The 17492-nt window shown below is 39.7% G+C and overlaps 1 protein-coding gene across 3 annotated transcripts in view; it reads left to right on the forward strand.

Moving 5' to 3' along the window:
• Positions 1-11645: 11645 nt before the first annotated feature.
• The window catches only part of DENND4A (DENN domain containing 4A), a 124375-nt gene continuing 118528 nt past the window's right edge, over positions 11646-17492 (forward strand). For all 3 annotated transcript variants that reach the window (XM_055320020.1, XM_055320021.1, XM_055320022.1), the window contains exon 1: positions 11646-11846. The gene's annotated coding sequence lies outside the window, so the exon portion shown is untranslated. The remainder of the gene's footprint in view (positions 11847-17492) is intronic.

The following is a 17492-nucleotide window of genomic DNA, read 5'->3' on the forward strand; positions in this document are numbered from 1 at the left end:
GGTATTTACCTAAGGAAAATAAAGACATAGGTCTATACAGAAACCTGTGTACAGACATTTACAGAGGATTTATTTAAGATCACCAAAAACTGGAAATATCCCAAATGGCCCTCAATGGAGAATGGATCAACAAACTATGGTTGGACTACTACTCAGCAATACCAAGAAGCAGACTACTGATGTACACAACATGCGACGTGGAAAATTTCCAATGCATCATGCTAACTAAAAAACAAAAACAAAACACAAATTGCATATTGTATGATTCCATTTATTTGCCATCCTGGGAAAGGTAATATTATGGAAATGAAAACCCAATCAGTGGTTGCCAAGGGCTATGATGGGAAATTGACTGTCAGTAGAACTCAGTGAACTCACAGAAGATTCCAGTATCATTCTCATTACGTGAAACTTAGTAGTAATGAAAATAGGGAAGAAAAAAAATAATGTGCCATAAGTCGGCCAAACAGTTATAACTAGGATGTCTGTATTCCATGAGTCATTAGATTTGGACCAAATTTAAGAGGAAGTGACCTTGTTAGCTGTCCTTTCACTATTTCCTGATAGTAAGATAAAGTTAAAAATGCTTTGCTTTTGCACGTAGATTTTTTGCAGTAATAACCATTAAGCAAAATTTAATTTTAAAATATATTAAACATACAGATTAGTGAAAAAAACCTGTGTCAATATAAATTTAATAAATGCTATAGTTTTTCCATATTTGTTTAGATGCTTCTTTAAGAAAGCAATATAATGCTACATTTGAGGTCCCAACTTCATCCCATTTCCCCACATTCCTTCTCTAGAGCTAGCCACTATCCTGAAGCTGGTATATATCCTTATATTTCAGAGATTTATCCATTTTGATAGATGTCAGGAGATTTCACTAATTTTATTTTTTTCGAATTTTTATTTAAATTCAAGTTGGTTAACGTATAGTGCAATATTGGTTTCAGGAGAAGAATTTAGTAATTCATCACTTACATATAACATCCAGTGTTCAACCCAACAAGTGCCCTCCTTAAAACCCATCACCCATTTAGCCCATCCTCCACCCCCTTCCCTCCATCAGCCCTCAGCTTGTTCTCTAACATGGAGAGTCTCTTATGGTTTGCTTCTCTCTCTCTCTCTTCCCCCCACCATGTTATCTGTTTCATTTCCTAATTTACACATATGAGTGAAATCATATGGTATTTGTCTTTCTCTGACTGACTCACTTCCTTAGCCTAAAACACTCTAGTTCTATCCATGTCCTTGCAAATGGCAAGATTTCATTCTTTTTGATGGCTGAGTAATATTCCATTGTATACAGATACCATATCTTCTTGTCAATGGACATTTGGACTCTTTCCATAGTTTGGCTATTGTTGATAATGCTGCTATAAACATTGGGATGCATGTACTCCTTCAAATCTGTATTTTTGAATCCTTTGGGTAAATACCAAGTAGCAATTCAGCAATTGCTGAATTGTAGGTTATTTCTATTTCTAACTTTCTGAGGAACCTCTGTACTGTTTTTCAGAATAGCTGTACCTGTTTGCATTCCCACCAACAGTTTAAGAGGGCTTCCCTTTCTCTGCATCTTCACCAATATCTGTTGTTTCCTATATTGTTAATTTTAGCCAATCTGACAGATGTGAGGTGGTATCTCATCTTGGCTTTGATTCATATTTCTCTGGTGATAAGTGATATGGAGCATCTTTTCATGTGTCTGTTAGCCATCTGAATGTCTTCTTTGATTGCTTAAGACAGGGGCCATGAGACTTCAGGAGAAGGGAAGAAAGGAAATGTGTAATATATGGGTCTTGTTGCCTCTTAACCATCAGTATCGAATTTTTTCTTTTTCCGTGATGGCAGTAGAAAGGCCTCACTTTCATAACATACTACTCTTGATACTTTCTTTAAGGATACTTTTCATTAAAGATTCTCTCATGAGGTATTTAACGGGGAGCTGGGAGGCTAAGGCGTTCTGGTCCTGGCTCGTCAGTGAATTTAACTGTGTGACCTTGGGCAAGTCACTTAACCTCTCTTTGCTTCAGTCTCCCTATCTTGTAAAATGGGAGTAATACCTACCTCACAGGGTTGTTGTGGGGATTAATTAGATATAATATCGGTAAAGCATCTAAGGTTCTTGAAGAAGGCGCTATATAAAATATATCTATTATTATCTAATATAAAATAATATCTATTGAAGTTGGCTTATTTGTGAAAAAAAATGAATGTCTTCTTTGGAAAAATGTCTATTCATGTCTTCTGCTCATTTCTTAACTGGATTATTTGTTTTTTGGGTGTTGAGTTTGATCAATTCTTTATAGATTTTGGATACTAATGTAACCCTTTATCAGATATGTCATCTTGCAAATATCTTTTCCCATTCTGTAGGCTGCCTTTTAGTTTTGCTGATTTTTCCTTCACTAATTTTAATTATTGTATAGTACTCCATTGTATGGTTATAGACAGCTATAATCACTACTAATCATCATGACTGCAAATAATACCCCAGTGGACATTCTCATTGCATCTCCTGGGGCATATCTGTAAAAGTTTCTGTAGGTACAGGATTTTCAAGATTTTATGGCCAATATGTAAGGTGAGAAATAATTTTACATTCTATCCTGTAAATCCCTATGTGCATAGTATATCATTAGAGCCTGAGTTGCCTAGAAGTAGATCTATGACAGAAGTCTGTGTGTGGGACGTTTATTGGAGAGTGTCCCAGGATCAGCACTTGTGGCACAGTGAAGGAAGCAAGAACGATCAAGAAATTTTTCGGGTTTAATAAAGCGGCATCAAAAGCCCCAGCTGATCCTGCATTGGCTGCAGTGATCTTTCATCAGAGTGATTTTGAATTGGGACAAGGGAATTAGGCTTTTATATGTCTGCATTGACCAGTTACTGGATATACCTGCACCCAGCAAGAGGGCGTGATCTTGGGCAAGTAGTTCTTTTCCTGGAAAGAACCCTGGAGAGGGACTCAGCTAGAGCTGTTGACTGCCAACCCTCCCAGCCACTGTGTGAACTAACACTTCAGTCCTGGAGAGGGGGAATCTAGGTGGCACACAAAAATTCACAAAACCATCCCTGCTCTAATATTTTCTGTTCTATTTTATTTATAAAAAATGTTTATTGTAACCCTTAAATCGATTTCACAATGCACTAATGGATCATGAATCGGTTTGAAAAAATAAAACTGCTTTATTTATCCAGAAATGGAATTGATGGATTATAGGGCATATGCATTTTCACTTTTACTAAATATTGCCAAACTGCTTTCCAAAAGGATCTGAACATTCAATGTTCCTAGCAACAGAGCGTGAGAGTTCATTTTCCTACAGCCTCAATAACCCTTGGTACTATCAGATTTTTAAATATTTGCCCATCTAATACATGTATTACTGGGGTAATACAGGAGAGAATCTGAAACCCATCCTTCAATTAAAGTGAAAACATTTCTAACATTGTAGTACACCAAGACTTACTTCCTGCTAGCTTATCAACCACCAAAAGACATGTGTGTTTCCCTGATAATTGGGTAACGTTCGATTTTTAGTCTTGCAAAATAAATCTTTTAGTCTTAAAATCTGTTCTATAGCACCTGGGCAAAAGAGCATAGCATATAATAATACAAAGTAAAATACCTGGAGATTGAAGGAGGAAATTCTATGCCTCAAAACATGGCATTGAAGATTTCACTTTTTTTTTTTTTTTTTAAATCCCCTGGGCAGTGTGGTTTGGTAGAAGCCTATTTACTCAGGAATTGTGAGGCCTGGGCTCTGATCTAGTCCAGCCATGTGATTTGGTAAATTCACTCCACCTTTCTGCCCTCAGTTTCTTCATCTCTACAATAAATTTTCCTATGTATTCATGGAGGGTTTGGAATACTGCATTCTCACAACTGATTAATATTATATGACACAGAAATCAAAGAGCTGGGAACCTGGGGATCTGGATTCTAGTCCTAGCTCTCCTCCCAGGACTGGATGTATATGACCTTGGACAAATCCCAACTTTGCAAATGGTCACTTTGGGGAAAATGAAATGGTTACAAGATGACCTCTAAGGTTCTGTCCTGCTCAAAAATCCTATGGTCTGGGTCAGAGAAACATGAAATTAGTTTATGAAAGCTGACTTTCTTATAAAGCCATCATGATGTGGGTCAGTATACACTTTAAAATCCATTTCTAATTGCCTGTCCCACCTCAATTGCACTATAACCCAATCCATCTAGCCCTACCCATATCCAGTTGCCCTACATGTTACCTAAACTCCACCCTTAAGATTTTTCTTTGCAAGCAACAACCATTTTTATTACCTTTAGTATTTCAATCCTTGCTCCTAACCTTGTGACGAACAGAACCTAATGGCATGTGATCATCAGGAGACTACAAAAGAGAAGAGTCTGTTTCTTGGTCTCCTCACAACTCCACTAATTCCCTATCCCCTTTTGCATACAGTTTGTTAAAAATGAGCTGTATCATTACATACTCTCTTCCGCCTGAATCAAGGATTCTATGGCTCTCCAATCTTCACTGTGTCATCCACTGCCTTCCAGGCAGCACTACACAGGCCGCCAGGAGTTCACCAGCACTGCCCTACTGTGCCATCTTAAAAACCTTTCTTCCATTTCAGTTCCAATACATTCAAATAAAAGCCTCATACCAACTTCTGTTTCCCTTTCAGTAGAATTTAAAACTCTGTAAGTTACCATTACAACATCTAAATTCTATAAAATCAGTAAGGTGATGATGCTTATTTAATTCAAATAGCTGTTAAAATAATTACAACCAAATATGAAAACTCACAGGGTTATAAACAGAGAATGTAGAAGAAGGGTATCCATTTCTAGGAGATAGTAATGGTGACTTTAAAGAACCTAAAACAGCCTTGGGAGCAGCTTTGGAGATCTTTTTTGTTTTGTTTGTTTGTTTAAAGATTTTACTTATTTATTCATGAGAGACACAGAGAGAGAGAGGCAGAGACATAGGCAGAGGAAGAAGCAGGCTCCCCATGAGGAGCCATATGCGGGACTTGATCCTAGGACCTCGAGATCACACCCCAAGCCAAAGGCAGATGCTCAACCGCTGAGCCACCCAAGTGTCCCATCTTTTTTGTTTTTAATTAAAATCTTTATTAAAAGTCTATTTTTCTCAAATTCCGATTAAAGTAATTGTCAAGAGTTTTCCTCTTCTGGATTAACTTTGCCCTTAATATAAGTAGTTTGATATAACTAACCAATCCATCTCTCTACCTGTACACATTTGTAGGGGAGCCCAAACCTTATGGAGTACAGAAGCTTATAAATTATTTCCCTCAATTAAGAACCTCTCACCCTGAATGAAAAGTATTCCAAACGAGAGGCTGTCTCCACCATACTGGAGAGGCAAGAGAGAATAATGCATAGGCATTAATGCTCTGCTCCTCTTAGATAACATCAACACTGGACGTGATGAACTTTCCCACCAAGAATAGAAAGAAAGGAGAAGAGGAAGCTAGCAACCTCAAATGATGTCTGGAACAACTGATCATATTTCTTTAGAAAGATTAGCCTGGCAAAAAAAAGGGAAGGAAGGGTTGAACAGGAAAAGACAGGAGATAAGGAATCCAGTGAGTTGATTCCTACAAAATTTCAGGTAAAACAACAAACAAATAAGAAACAAACCAAAAAACCATACCTGTTTGAACTAGATCAGTGGGAATAGGGGTTGTGATGAGGGATAAAAGGAACAATACAATCGGACGTTAAAAAGGTGATATCGATTGGTTTTGATGATTAAGTGTTTTAGAATGAGGGTGGGGAAGAGGAGCTGATTACTCACACTTTTCTGAGTGGTGCATGGTGGCATTAATCAAGAAATTAAAGAATATAGGAGAAACAGGTTTGGGGCAAAGATGGTGAGTTTACCTTTAAAAACATTGAGTTTTAGGTGTGCTTGGGACTAAGCTGTGGGGAGGCAACTGAATTTACATTCCTGAAGCAGAGAAGAGACTTATGGACCAAAGATGTGTCTGTCTCCTCATCTGAGGGATTACACGGGAAACAGAAGTATTTTATGTATAAATTTACTGTTTTCAATTGCAGGTGTTTCCCCTCACCAATTAAAAGGGCATACTTGTTGTCTACCCTTGCAGAATGCATGTCTAGGCCAATCAAGAAAAAGGAAAAACTTATGTTGTCTGATTTGCTAAGCTTCATGTTTCCCAAATATCCTAGCTGTAACAACAGTGCTGAGTCCATGAGAAAAGCTGACTCATATTTCCTGCAAGTCAGCACAGATATCCATCCTTCCAAATTATTTGAACCTTTGGCCACTCCCAAAGAGAATCAAAGTGTTGGAACAATTTATGAGCATCTCTTTCATTTGTCGAGAACAATTCTAGTACATGTTATTTTTTTCCAGAGGGGGGGGGGGAAGCAGCAGCTTTTCCAGCCTTCTGGCCACCACTACCCACCCCTATGCTCCAAATAGGGGTACCCTCACCTTTCATAGAAATTCTAGGTTCTCTCAGGATTTGTTCAAATGTTATCTATTTATCACCTTCCATTCCCATAATCAGAATTAATCACTCCACTCCACTCCAGCAATAGTCCCAACATTTAGTGCAGGACTTCTCATAGTGTGATTTTTATTAAAATGATATGCCTGGGAATATACCTTGTGCCTTAGAATATACCCATGCCAGGCATAAGGTACTTATCTTTGTTTTCATTTTGTGTCCAGTGGAGCACTTTGTGTATAAAATCAGACTGACATGAATTTGTAAAGAGTCATAAAAATATTGTCTTACCATTCAAAGAAAGTCAGGAGACATAATTGTCTCTGGACAAGGACAGTTAAAAAACGCTATGTATAAATAACTTTCTTTTGGAAATCATTTAAAAACTAAAAATTGAAATTATTAGGACGTTGAGAGAGGTAAAAGCATTCACCTGAGGAGGGTGTGGAGAGGTGATAATTTTCAAATTTGTGAAAAGTGCTGAGTCAAAGATGTGACTCCTCAGCTGGCTACCAACAGGTTAGAGAGAGCAGTGGCTCAGACTGCAACAGCCCTCCTGTCCCTGTCCCTGGACACGGCTCTCAAGTATCATGTTTAGAATGTCATTGACAACATGACATTTCTCGCTGTTATTTTTGTTGAGTTGTTCAGATAATTTGTTTTTCAAAAATATTTCATCTTATTTGTGTTTTTAAGAAATAAGTTGATAATTGACCATATTTCTAGTAAGTTTCAGTTTGTGGATTAAATACACTGGTGTCATTATAATACTGTTGCACAATGAATAGAATCTGGCAACATGTGCTACTCTGGGACACATCCAAAGAGTTTCTAAAGGACCATAAATCCTCTGTGGAAGGCTTTCTCACCTATAAGGAGGCCCCTTAGCATAGATATCAAGACCATTTTATAGCATGCTCCAGGTTTTCATTTAAAGATGTGGGAAACTTCTGGTACAGCATTTAAAGGTGAATAGATTTAACAGGTGGAGAGGCTGTACAACAGCCTGAGCTTCCAGTGCTTTAAACTGTTACTGGTTTCAAATTTTTCCTCCATGCACCATTCAAACCATAGTATTTAAAGATAACTTTTAAGAAATAACCAGATACAGTTCCAGGTGTAAAAAATGACATAATTTCAGAAATGGCATGAGGCCCAAATGTCTAAGCCACATTTTCCTATGTGGCCCATGAATACATTGTTAGGCTCCCTTGCCCCGATCACATTTAGGGTTTAAGTTTGTTTAACTGTGACTATAGTGACATATGCGTGGGATGTTGAGAGAACTTAAGATAGGACTGTGAAGGGCTCTGAGGTATTTAAAGGCACTTCCTGAGCATACAGTCAAATACTGCTTTTTGTTTTTCTACTGCTTTCTAATGTGTTCTTTCAGAAAGTATGTTCTTGGTGAGGGGGGGGGGAGGAAGTGTTCTTTGATTAAAAAAACAACCAAAACTTCAAACCTTTTCAACTTTCAAACTTTTTAGAATTCCAGTCTGTAAACTATGTTTGTAACCACAGGTCCATAGTACTTTTTTTTAAAGATGTATTTACGTATTTGAAAGAGAGAGTGTGCATGTACACGTGCACGTGAGTGGGAATGGTGGGGGGCAGAGTCTCAAGCAGACTCCTGTGCCTAGCAGGCAGCGTGACGCGAAGCTCTATCCCACCACCAGACCTGAGCTGAAACCAAGAGTCATATGCTTAAACAACTGAGTCACCCAGGCAACCCTATATGTTCATAATATTTTAATTGGCATATGTCAGTAAAATCTTTGTATCTTTTTTTGCCAATTAAAAGAGTACTTTTTGTTGCTCCTCAAAGAGAAATTGCCTAGATAGTTCTAACAGCAATTAAAACCCATGAAAGGCTAAATCTGCATCCAATGGGTAAAGAATGGGAGGTTTGCAATTGGACTTTAATTTTTTTATAGTTTTACTGAAATATAATTGGCATACAGGGAACTACACATATCTAAAGTGTGCAACTTGGTAGGTATGACAGAGGTATACACCTGTGAAACCATCACCACAGTCTACATAGTAGACATATCCATCATACCCCAAGATTCTCTTGTGGCCCTTTAATACTATAATTTCTCACTTGCAATCACTGACTGGCCTATTGCCATGTCCTCATGTTGGGGACAAAAACACTGTGGATGACACAGGCAGCAGGAGGAAGGGGCCAGCGTGGCAAAGATATTTAGCTTTTGGTTTAATGGAGTTAAAACGTTGCATGTAGGATGTGCTTAAAAAAATAAAATTATCAACTTCACAGCATTTTCAGGTCAGAAACAATCTTGATCTTTGATCTGTATAACTTTGTCAAAGTTCAAAATGTGGCAAAAACTTGCTTCCTTCTTTCTTGTCCTTTTCTAAACCATTCCTAACACAAGAGTGATTTTCAAAATTAAATTTACTCAGAGCTGTAATCACTTATTTTTTAATGAAAATTAATAGCATCAATTGGACATGCATTTAGAGTAGTACATAAATGGAGGGACACGTTGTCTTGCCCATTTTGGAGTGAATGTTTACAAGACCATGGAGCACATTTTATGGTCAGAGGACATAATTTTTCAGTGCTAAAAATTAATTGGTCCTATTTTAGTACTTATTATTATTATTATTATTATTATTATGCATTAGCCATCTGAGCTAAAAACTTACACTAATCCTTATTTCTTGGGTAGTGGTTTATAAACTTACATGGAATGGTCCCTTGAACCCTTCAATGGGAGCAAATAATCCTGAACACAGTCATTTACCAATTTGGGGGAAGACCTCACCTGATAACTTTCAAAAAAAAAAATACATGCTTTATAAAATAGAATAGGAGTTTACTGGGTAGAGCTTCAGTATGGAATGACGAAAAAGTTCTGGTGATGGTTGCATTGCAATGTGAATAATCTTGATGCCAATGAACTGCTCACTTAGAAATAGTTAAAATAGTAAATTTTGTTATATTTTATCTAAGTTAAAAGATAAAAATTCATGTCTTGATAGCAAATTTCATTAGAAAATGCACAGCTAAGCACTTAAAATACATTTGGAACTACAACATCCAGAAACTACACACTTATGGAGCATCTGGCTGGCTCAATTGGTAAAGCATGCAACTCTTGATCTCAGAGTTGTATGTTCAAATCCTATGTTGGGGGTAGGGATTACTTAAAAATCCTAAAAAAAAAAAAAAAGAAAAGAAAAGAAAAGAAAGCAAAAGAAACTACACACTTATAATAGTACATATTCTCTTCCTAGTAGCACATGGTACAAAAGTAGTTAAGAATGACTGATTTGGACTATGACTTACAATTAAAAAAACCCCATACTACTAACTGTACTTATCAAACAGCACTGATTAGGCAACTATAAATGACACTAACATGACTTACAAAACACTTAGAAATAATTTACATTATTTAACAATTTTCAGTGAAAGAAGTATTTTTCTGTATAGTCTTACGTGATGCTCATACATTTTTTATTAAGGAAACTGAAAATCAGAATATATAATTTGGCCAACTTATTGAACAAGCTCAACCTGAGGTTCTTTTTGTTTTGTTTTACAAAACTGAAATCCAGTTCTTTGGCCCGTATGTCGCCTGAAATATAGATGTCATACTGCAAACATCACTGTTCCCAACTTCTTTGCTCTAATGGCTTTCATTTGCAATTACAATAAAATCTGATCTCCTTTCTATATTTTCCTAGGCCTTGGGGAATGGGCCCTCAGTCATCTTTCCTGACTCATTCATTCCAGGCTTCTCTTTAAACTTGGATTTTCCAGCGCCAAAGACTCCACTTAGTTGTAATAGAGAAGGTCCTTATTACCACAGGTCCTTTGCACAGCCATTCTCTCTGCCTTAAACAATTCCCCAGGGCATTTCTCACATTACTGACCCCTCATCCCTCAGATGAGCCTTCCCTGACCTCTCTGGTTTTGCTTTTTTTCTTTTAACTTATCCTATTATTGGCTCTCCTAGAATTCTGTTCATAACCTTTATACATGTTTTCCTCCAAAATGCATCAAGTACTTACTGTCCCTCTTTTCCCAGCTAGTCCGTTCCATGAAAGCAGATGTTTTTTCTGTTTCCCTCAAGGCTGTGTCCCCTCAGCACTTCTTTGTGCTTCAATGAATGTTTGTTGACCGACTGAATGAATGCAATGGGAGAGATGGAGATAGGAAACAGAGCTGTAAACTCGGTTAATAAAGGGGGTTAATGCCTATTCTGTGCAACTGAGAAAGCTGATTTGAAACCAAAGGGACTTTTAGGGTCCTATTTCCTCCTTCATTTGACCATGGAATAAGTATCTAACATTCACTGAGTACTTTCGGGCACCAGGCTAAGCACTCACATGTATTATACAATTTAACCTCAGAATAACCTCGCAGCAGTAATCAACCTTTATTACCCTCATTTCTCAGAGGCAATTTGCCAACAGTCACTAATGGTGGAGCCATAGCCAGGTTTAAGTAGGCCATATGCCATTACTCCAATGTAATCGACACCCCTTGAGTCAACAATAGGACTTTTTATCAACGTACTTTTCAGAGAAGCCCCCTAAATTCCCCATTTTACCTGACCCTCGGTATCTTGGGACCGAAACCTACTAGGTGGTTGCTAGGCCGTCAGGGGGTTTCCTGGGGAGATCTGAGCGCCCTTGGTGTAGGAGCAGCCGCCCAGACAGACGCGCGGTGCTCGGGCTAGGCACTGTCAGGACTCCCGGGGCTGCTGGGGAAGAAGGAGGAAGCGGGTCAGTTGGCCCAAGACGCATCCCGGACCCTGGGGGTGGTGAAAGGGGAAGGGAAGGTGTTTCGCACCCACGCCCGCCTCAAGTCTCGGGATCTCCCGACCGCAGGGGGAACCAGCGCGCATTTCCCCAGCCACTGCTTGCGTCACGGGCTAGCGCGGCTCAGCCCCGCCCACCTGCCCCGCCCATCGCAGCGCGGGGCGCTAGGGCCCCGCGACCCTCAGCCCGGCCCGGCCCCGCCCTCTGGGGCGGAGCCTGGCTAGCGATTGGTGCTTCTGAGCCGCGATGCCCGCCCCCGCCCCTCCGTCACTGCCAAGATGGCACCGGTCGCAGCGGCGGCGGCCGCGGCGGCTGGAGCCAGAGAAGGAGGCGGAGGCAGCCTCGGCTGCGAGGGGAGGGGGAGTCCCGTCTGACTGAGACGGCAGGCCTGGGCGGGCGGGGGTGCCGCGCAGGGCGGAGCGCCGGGCTGGGGATGAGCTAAGCGGGTTCCGAGCGCCGCGGCGTTCAGCCCCTCGTGTCCCGCCGCCGTCGGGAGGGGACAGGGCACCCCTCTCCAGGCTCGACCCGCTGCTCGCGCTGGAGGCAGCGGCGAGGTGAGTGCGGGGGTGGCGGCGGCGCGGGCGGCGGTGGCATGTGGAGCTGTCACGGCCCGGAGCGGTGACAGCCGGGGTCGGGGGAGCGGGGTCAGCCGGGGCGCGACGGCCGCGACCTCCGCCCGGGGGGCTTCTGGGAGCCGGGCGGCCCTCCGCGAGCCGGGTCCGGGCTGGGTGCGCCCCGGAGCGGCGCGGCGGGGCCGGGAGTAGCGTCCGCACCGCTGTGTCGGACGCGTGGGGGGCTCCGGTGTTTTCATTCCAGATTTTCTATTCCGGGCTGGCTTGGGGCTCCTGTTGTTGGGAGGTGCGGGGGGGGGGGCGGCGGATGGGATGGGGTGGGGGCGGGGGCGGCGAGAGGGGAGGTCCTGAGCTGGGATTTTGACAAGCCCGTTACGTAAGCCGGAGGTGGCCTTCCGGAATCCCACCTGCTCGAGATTTCAAACAGGAGGCAGCGGGAGCCTGCGTGGCTCCCCGAGGCCCGATTTTCCTCCGAGGCAGGGGTCGGCTTGGCCAACCCCGGCCAGCGTGGGGCCGGGTTACCGTTCAAGTTGGTCAGTTGCATTTTGTGTGTGTGTGTGTGTGTGTATTTTTGCAGGGGGGAGGGCGTAAACGTTTCTGGTCGCCACCATTCCCTTTGAAGTTTATCGCTTTGGGTGGGGAGGGAGGTGAGGGGGGGTGGAGAGAAAAGGAAAAAAAAAAAAAAAAAAAAAAAAAGCTTGTGCCCGAAAACTGGGTCGCAGCGACAGCTTTTCATTATCGTGCATTTAAATGACAGATGTGCTGGAAGATTTTTGTTATTGTTCCAGAGTGCTTTTAATGCAAACGTACGGTTCCAGCCTGGAGGCTTAGAGAAGGGTTTTTTTCTTTTTCTTTTCTTTCTTTCTTTTTTTTTTTTTGTCTAACAGGACAGTTATTTGTTGTTTGCAGCAGCAGGACAGGCGTCAGTCAACAGGCATGTATTTATTTGTGGGGAAAACGCGTGCCAGCCAGCTAGAGAGACTCGTGAGGACAGAAACCGTATCACTCTGTGAATGTTATTCTTTCCAATGCATTGTGCGTTAATGAAAATAATAGCCCGAGCGTGTGTGTAAGAGGCAATTTTGCAAGATTGCAAGCTGTCGTTTGGTTGTATGTATAGTCTCTGTTTTGTGCTTGCCCGAATCTGCCTCTTCTCTCCTCTTGAGGGAAGGAGGCGGAGACACCTGTAAACAGCGTAGCCCAGGTTACACTAATCTATTGTAGTACATTTGAGATTATTGTAAAAAGTAGTCTCTGGGGGACCTAAGATTAGGTAATAAGTAAGGACTCTTGGGCAAGTTGTTCAGTTTACGTTTAGAGTAGATAGTGCTGTGATCCAGCTTTTGAAAACTTAAGCATACAGAATTTCTGAGCTATTTGAACCCTGTTTGAACTTATAATGAAACAAAAGCTTGTGTTCGGCTTCTTTTATGGGAACTCTGTTTTGTTTTGGCCAGAATTAAACATTTGGGGCAGCTCTTACTTCGTTTTCACAATTTCCCTTTGAACTGCAGCTCTCAGGAGTGCAGACTAGCGTATATCATTGCCATTATCCTCAATATATATACTATATGTTACATAATTTTCGTTTTCTGGATGATGAAAGATAGACTTACCTCATTGTGGAATTTTTAGAGAATCTACTTTTTAGGAAAATTAATTGGTCTTGACATCAGCCCAGTAGAAATAAGAGTAAATTTATATCTACAAATTTATACTTCAAAATTGGCGAAGCGATATAAATTTTTTGTTTGTGCAAGAGAGCCAGGAAGCTGATGCTGATTTGTTCTGAACTTTTCCACATGAATTATCACTGGCTTAAATAGTTATTGATTCTTAAGCTGCTGGAGCTGTTGGCCTATTTATGGCAGCTTGAATAATATTTGGGATAATTGGAAAGCGATAACAAGGAATAGAATATATGATATTTATTAACTCAATGAAAAATAATAAAAATCATGGCAGAATTGTAGAAGAAAACTTATTTTTTTTCATTGAGTGATATTTACACTCTTTTTTGTTCCCAGAATTCTTTTTTTTTTTTTAATTTTTTTTTATTTATGATAGTCACACATACACACCCACAGAGAGAGAGAGGCAGAGACACAGGCAGAGGGAGAAGCAGGCTCCATGAACCAGCAGCCCGATGTGGGATTCGATCCCGGGTCTCCAGGATCACACCCTAGGCCAAAGGCAGGCGCTAAACCGCTGCGCCACCCAGGGATCCCTGTTTCCAGAATTCTTCTAAGCATTCTACTTACTATGGAAACCTTAAGCACTGATAGAGATATATATCACAAATCTTGTATCATCCCTATTTAAATCAATGGCGCATTATTCCAAGTGGAAAACAAGAGTGGCTCTAGCAAGAAAATTGACTTGTCATTCTTGTCCTCTCTGATGTCAGAGATTTAACTTGGGGCTTTCCTCTTTCTTACCAGATGTGGAAGAGGAGAATCCTGAAGAAAAGTTGATTAAAAAACTCTTAATTGTTTGTTTAATGCGCTAGATTATTGATCATTTCTCAGTAGAATTTATGAGTTGGGGAGAAGTAAAGCATTCCACACCTTATTACTGTATATCCTAGTTATCACTTTGAATTCTAAAACAGCATACAGAACTTTATACGTAAAAAGGATTAATATATGCGGTTTGTTATTGTAGTAGTGAACAATTTATAATAGTCAAAATGCCATAAGATAGAGGAATAGTGAAACAAATGATAATCCATGTGGTAGATGCAGTTATTAAAAGTCACATTTTCAGAAATATTTTCTGACATGAGAAAGTACAATATAGCACTGAGAAAAGTCAGAATATATGGAATATACTTTACTGTTACTTATATCACATATACATGGCAAAATGATTGGTAGAAAATAAATATTTTAATAAAATATTAAAAGGTACCTGGATGATGGGATTATAGGTCATTTTTATTTTAGTGTTTATACTTTGTTGTAATAATCACAAGAGCAACATTAAAATATTTTCAAGGGTCCTGGGAGAAAATCCTGAAAATCCCACATTACCACTGCTCCAAAAGAGAGACTATCTTATGATTCATTATTAGAAAGCTAACTTGAAGTATGGTGCTTATGCAGTACGCAGTGATGAAAAGAGCTAATAATTTAGAGGAAGGCGCTCTCCTGGTTACCAGGCACCAACCTGCTAATGGTTCTACATATGTAGATGCTTATGTTAATACACATTGTTCATCTCCAGCCTCTTTTTTATTTGGACCTTACACCCGAACTGTTCTATATTGATAGTGCCACCTATTGATGGACTGCTTGACTCAGTCCTTTCCTCTTTACCCCATCAAGTCAGGAGATAGCAGCGTTTGTGTGGTTATGAGGTGCTCAGTATTTTGCTAGTCACTGAAGATGCAGAGGTAAATGAAACATGATTTTTCTCCTCAAACTCTGGTTGCAAACCCTTTCTTTTTTTCTTGGGCCATTAGTGCATACTGTGTACTCTGCTTTTTCTGTTTCACTGCTCATGGCCTGGCACCTCAGCCAGTATCTTTTTGCTGGTGCTCATATTCTCTCTTAATTTTCTTTATGGGAAAATATGTTTTGATGGTCCAAACAACCAATTTACAAACAGTTTGGAACGTTACTTGATTGTATGTTGGAGAATATATTCAGAAGGGCTGTGCATGTATGTTCATCTATGGCTGTTATTTTTAAAGTGTGTGATAATTTCTCAGTGCCTCCTTGTTTCCTTCTTTTAAAGAGTACAAACAAGTAGAAACCAATAGGGAGAAGAGACAAACTATTAAGAAAAAAGGTGGATAGATACCAAGAGAGTTTTCCTGCTGGTGCTATACTTTATTTTCACCAAGAATTAGTGAGTCATCAAAATGTATAGTAAGAGGTACTGTTTCTGCTGTGCTTATAGTATCTCTTTGGATGCATATAAAAATGCATTTCACATGTACATGCATACATAAACTCACAGTTTAGCTGTTTTCATTTCCAAATAAAAGCTGAAATAGGGAGATAGGAAATTTCTTAAATTTCCTTTTATTTTTACTGTAATATTTTATAGATGAGACTTGTTTTGGAAAGCTTTAAAAATACAGAAAATTACCAAAAATACTTTTGGTAATAAGTACACGTATACTCACCATACAGAATGTTAACATTTGTTTCATTTTTGCTTCAGAAATATTTTTATTATAAAAAAACTGTATATCATAGTTACCACACTGGATACTAGAAGTAGAACTTTATACTGTACTTGGACATTGCTGATCAAGGTAAAGTCCCTTTTGCTGTCCTCAGTTTCATCCTCCCTTGTCTCTCTTCATATCCCCTCCAGAGACAATGGTTATGATAGATTTGCTGTATATCCTTCCATATTATCTTTTAATAAACTTTACATATGAACACTACATGACTTTACTTTCCATGCTTTTGGAGAGCTGTGGGCGTTCAAGCCACTCCCTTGCTTTAAATCTGTACTCTGCTACTTAATAGTTTTGTGACCTTAGGCAAATTTTTAAATCTTTCCATGCCTCCATTTCCTCATCTATCAGATAGGGATAATAGATCCGCCTACCTCATAAGGTTGTTGTAGAAAGCAAGGGAGTCTATTTATTAAGGTGTTTAAAACTCCCTGGCTTTTTGTTTTTTTTTTTTTTAATATGCTGGCAAATTTTTTTAGAAGATTTTTATTTATTTATTCATAGAGACAGAGACAGAGAGAGAGAGAGAGAGAGAGAGAGAGAATGGCAGAGACACAGGCAGAGGAAGAAGCAGGCTCCATGCAGGGATGCAGGGAGCCCTACGTGGGACTGGATCCTGGGCCTCCAGGATCACACCCCAGGCTGCAGGCGGCGCTAAACTACTGCGCCACAGGGGCTGCCCTATGCTGGCAAATTTAAGCAGCTGTTAATATAATTTTATCATGGTTTACATATTTTGAAACTTTTAAAATTTTTACCTCACTCTTCCATCCTGGCTCGTTCATGTTGGACTGGTGTGTAATGTTCGTTAAATGAGTATACTGCTATTATATACTCTACTGATGAGTGTTGATTGTTTTTATTTATTACGTATTATAACAGTGCCTTGTGAACATCTTTGTATCTCCTGAAGCACATACCAGTGTTTCTCCAGGTCATATACCTGATTGTCAAATGGCAGAGTCTTAGGATATAAGCATTCTTCTCTGTACAGGGTATTTATTGGATATTGACAAACATTTTCTGTTCCTCCGTACATACCAACAGTTAATGTTGTCAGACTTGTGATTTTTTTCAGTATGATTGGTATGAAATGGCATTTCATTTTCTCTTTTTATTTCCTTTCATCTTTTCTTTTTCATCTTTTCTTATGTATGACCATTTTTGGTTGTCTCTGTACCTGTTTTTTATACATTTTCTATTGGGCTATCTTTTTTTAATGCTCTGTAGGAGGTTTTTTGGTTTGTTTGTTTTTAAATATATTCAAGATAGTTACAAATGTTAGTGAAGTTTGTTGGTAAAGTTTGTTTTTATTTGTTATTTGAAGTTTCAAATTTCTTGAGCAATGGCCATTATGGACCTAAGTTATTGTGAATTTTATACTATAGTATATTGTTACTAGTGAACTTTCCAATGTACTTCCTTAAAATATGTAT

The sequence above is a fragment of the Nyctereutes procyonoides genome, unplaced genomic scaffold, assembly GCF_905146905.1.
Source record: "Nyctereutes procyonoides isolate TBG_1078 unplaced genomic scaffold, NYPRO_anot_genome, whole genome shotgun sequence".
NCBI lineage: Eukaryota > Metazoa > Chordata > Mammalia > Carnivora > Canidae > Nyctereutes > Nyctereutes procyonoides.